Source organism: Gymnodraco acuticeps, unplaced genomic scaffold, assembly GCF_902827175.1.
Source record: "Gymnodraco acuticeps unplaced genomic scaffold, fGymAcu1.1, whole genome shotgun sequence".
NCBI lineage: Eukaryota > Metazoa > Chordata > Actinopteri > Perciformes > Bathydraconidae > Gymnodraco > Gymnodraco acuticeps.
The window spans coordinates 2,901-7,057 of record NW_022989798.1 but is presented as its reverse complement, the minus strand read 5'-3'; the positions used below and the strand labels follow the sequence as shown (position 1 = coordinate 7,057).

Sequence of the window (4,157 nt, the reverse complement as noted above, 5' to 3'; positions counted from 1 at the left end):
TTGGAAGTTTTTCCTTGTACGATGTGAGGGTCTAAGGACAGAGGGTGTCGTATTGTCATACTGATATTTTGTACAAACTGTAAAGTCCACTGAGACAAATGTAACATTTGTGATATTGGGCTATATAAATAAACATTGATTGATTGAAAGTTGATCATGGTAATTTCTTGGAACTCATACTTCTACTGTGGAAGTATGATTTCTGTTTAAGAGAGCACCTGGACAGCTGCATTGAGAACAGCAAAAAGTTGCATTTGTCTGGTGGCACGAGAGGCAGAGGCTCCCTTGTAACTTTACTCTCCAAAACCACAGTCAACTCAGTGATAGATGCAATTCACCATCTGATTCAAGAAAACATCTCCAGTGATATCAAGAAAGCAGGAATGTTTTCAGTGCAGCTGGACACAACGCAGGACATCACCTCTCAGGATCAATGCTCTATAATGATGAGGTATGTTACTGATGTTGTTCATGAGAGGCTTGTTGGTGCAGTGCTGAAGTGCAGTTCATCCACTGGACAGGCCTTTGTCAACATGCTGTCAGAAGTTCTGGACAAAATGGGCCTCAGCAAGACCATGTGCATTGGAAATGTGACTGATGGGGCATCAAACATGCAAGGCCAATACAAAGGATTCTCCTCACTGTTGTCTGCACAATCTCCAAACCAGGTGCATGTATGGTGCTACGCACAGGGTTGGGTTGTAACGGAATACATGTAACGGTGTTACGTAATCAGAATACAAAAATCAAGTAACTGTATTCAGCTCGCATTACATTTAAAAACGAGTAATCTGATTACAGTTACTTTCGTAAACCTGAAGTGAATACATTTTGGATTACTTATTGGAATTATTGATGGAAAGATTTCCTCTCAACATTTAATATTCATTACTAAAGGTACAGCCGAATCATCACAGCGCACAAAACCTATTACCGCCGCACATTAAAACAGTAAAAACACGCTCAGTTTCCTTTTGCTTTTTGTGTTTTTTTAAGACACGTAACTGTAACTATATTCGGATTACTTTCTCAATCTCAATATTCGGATTACTTTCTCAATCTACAATCTCCAAACCAGGTGCATGTATGGTGCTACGCACAGGGTTGGGTTGTAACGGAATACATGTAACGGTGTTACGTAATCAGAATACAAAAATCAAGTAACTGTATTCAGCTCGCATTACATTTAAAAAACGAGTAATCTGATTACAGTTACTTTAGTAAACCTGAAGTGAATACATTTTGGATTACTTATTGGAATTATTGATGGAAAGATTTCCTCACAACATTTAATATTCATTACTAAAGGTACAGCCGAATCATCACAGCGCACAAAACCTATTACCGCCGCACATTAAAACAGTAAAAACACGCTCAGTTTCCTTTTGCTTTTTGTGTTTTTTTAAGACACGTAACTGTAACTATATTCGGATTACTTTCAGAGCCATGTAATCAGTAATCAGTAACTGATTACATTTACAAAGTAACCCTCCCAACCCTGGCTACGCACATGTACTAAATCTGGTGCTTGCAAACACAACCCAGATTGTTATTGAGAGTGGGTCCCTGTTTGCGCTCCTCAATGGCATTGCGGTATTCATCAAAGAGTCATATAAAAGGATGAATGTGTGGGAAGAGTCAGGCCGAAACAAGAGACGTAGACGCCTTGCTCCTATTGGCGAGACACGCTGATGGGCCAAGCATGAGGCCCTGAAGAAGAGACACGCTGGTGGGCCAAGCATGAGGCCCTGAAGAAGGTGTTTGGCTCCTTTGGAAAAGCGGAAGATGGTCTGTACGTTGATGTGCTGTTGACACTATACAGAAACAGGCAACAGTGAAACCATGTATCCGTGTCATGGCCAGAGGATATGCAGAGTCATTGCTCAAGTATGAGACGATCTTGACGGCTCAAATCTTCCTCCGCATATTTGAACATACCTCTCCATTGTCTAAATACCTTCAGATGGCAGGATTGGACATCCTCTCTGCTCACAGAATGGTGGCATCGACACAGGATACGCTGAAAAGCTTGGGAAGAGATTTTGAATCTGTAAAAAAAGCAGCAGACACATTTGTCAACTGGACAAACACAGAAATCCAAGAGAGAGATGACACGGACATTGAAGTGGAGGCCACACTGCCACAAAAGAGGAGGAGGATGAAGAAAGTCTTGCCTGGAGAGATGGCTCAGGATGAGACCCTGGATGATGCAGAACAATCCTATGAGGTGAATGTGCATAACCGGATCATGGACACAGCAATTGAAGCCATTCATAGGCGCTTTTTAACACACGGCAATCTATATGCTGACTTGGCATGTCTGGATCCCAGTGCTCTTCCCTCAGCTCTGTACCAGTGCTCTTCCCCAGTCTGCCCTTCAAGACTTAAGCAAGTGCTTGCAAGGATTTGACAGCAGGGCAACCAAGGAAAATCTGCAGGCCGAGTTGAAAAGCTTTGCACTCCAGTGGAACAGGCTGAAGGCATCCCCATTGGCAGAGTACAAAGCAAGAACAGTAGAAGATGGATCAGGTGGTGAGGAGGAGGACAACACAGAAGAGGTTGAGATAACTCCCATAAGCTGTTGCTCCTGCAAAGAATGCCCTCTGTGCTGCTACCAGATACTTCGCCGTTTCAACATGCTAACAGATGCATACCCTGTCCTAGGCCTTGCTTATAAATACCTGCTTACATTATCCCTCACACAGGTGGCTTGTGAGCGCACATTTTCCATTTTGAAGTTTATTCAAAACAGACTCAGAAGCACCCTCTCATCTGAGAAATTGGAGGCATTTATGTTGATGGCCACAGAAAAAGACATCCTCATGGCCTTGGACTCTGTGATAGACAGACTTGCAGAGAAGAGTGAGCTGCTTAAAAAGCTGCTCCACTGATAAGGCGAGAATATTTATATTATTGTTATTATCACATCACACATTATGGATGTAGTAATTCATTATTTGTCATTTGAATGATGCTTTTCAGAAGTGTTATTGTGCTTATGTGTTGATCCTTAATGGTGTGATCATGTACACGAAATGATCAATTATTCTCCATTACAGGTTGTTCTGATATATTTGAGGAGTCGTTCTCCCTCTGTTCTATATGTGGACTTGTTCTCTCATTTGGGACCACTGTTAGAATTTGGTAAGTTTATCATGTATTTTTTAATGTTGTATAAATTCATACTTCATAATTTAAAAAAGTTTTGAAAGAAACGCAATCCCAAAAGTTTTCAACTCTAGGTGCAGGACAGAGGAAAACATTTTATTTATTTTTCAGACTTAATAATGTATCCAATTCCCTCTCAGGTTGACCACTTGACATGTGAGAGCTTGAGTAGTTGTTCCCCCTCCGTCCATGTTCGAGGACTTGCTCCACTGTTGAGTATGTCATGTGTCTTATAATGTTATATGAATTCATACTTGATTTGTGATGATGAGAGACTTAATAATGTTTCCATGTCTCTTTTAGGTTGACCACCCTATATATGAGAGCCTAAGGAGTTGTTTTCCCTCTGTCACCTTTTGAGGACCTGCTTTGTCTCCTCCATCATTCACTGGGCCACTTTTTGGTTCCTGAGCTTATTTCATGTGGTGAGAGGAATGCAATGTGTGTATGTTTAAAGGTTTATGTGAAGAAACATACTATGTGTGATAAAATGACAGTTGGTAAATCATAAATGTCTCTTTATATTCTCTGCTACCATTATCTCCTGGCAAACAGCTTTTCCTGACCTGCTAGAAGTTCTTCTATGATGCTTGAGTCATCCATCATATCTGAGAGCTTCGTCTTGACTTTGTGAGTTTATTATGCAACTTGTTTTGTCTCAGATTGAAACAAAAGGTTTGATTATGATTATTTCCTGGCTGAAGATTTTCATATTGATGGTTTTAATTTCAAACATCTGCATATCTTTTAAGTTCAATGAACAGTTATGCAGGTAGGCCTTAGGGCTCTTTTGAGACTTAAGTCATCCTTCATGACAGATACATGTGTTCACTAAGTGTCACCACGTCACAAAAAGGCTACATGGCTACATATACTTGTCAGTACACAGATACTGAGTACAAGTTCTGTTTGCTGTTTCTTGCAGGTCACAAATTTGGTGAGGAGTGGAGCTGGCTGTCTGCGGACGAGGAAGTAGAGCAATACATACT

General features: G+C 40.8%; 1 long non-coding RNA gene across 1 annotated transcript; it reads left to right on the top strand.

Annotated features, from left to right (window-relative positions):
* Positions 1 to 3,291: 3,291 nt before the first annotated feature.
* Positions 3,292 to 3,858, top strand: LOC117550062. Its single transcript, XR_004569564.1, has 3 exons — positions 3,292 to 3,384; positions 3,472 to 3,593; positions 3,724 to 3,858. It is a non-coding gene; the product is annotated as an uncharacterized LOC117550062 (long non-coding RNA).
* The last annotated feature ends 299 nt before the right edge of the window (positions 3,859 to 4,157 follow it).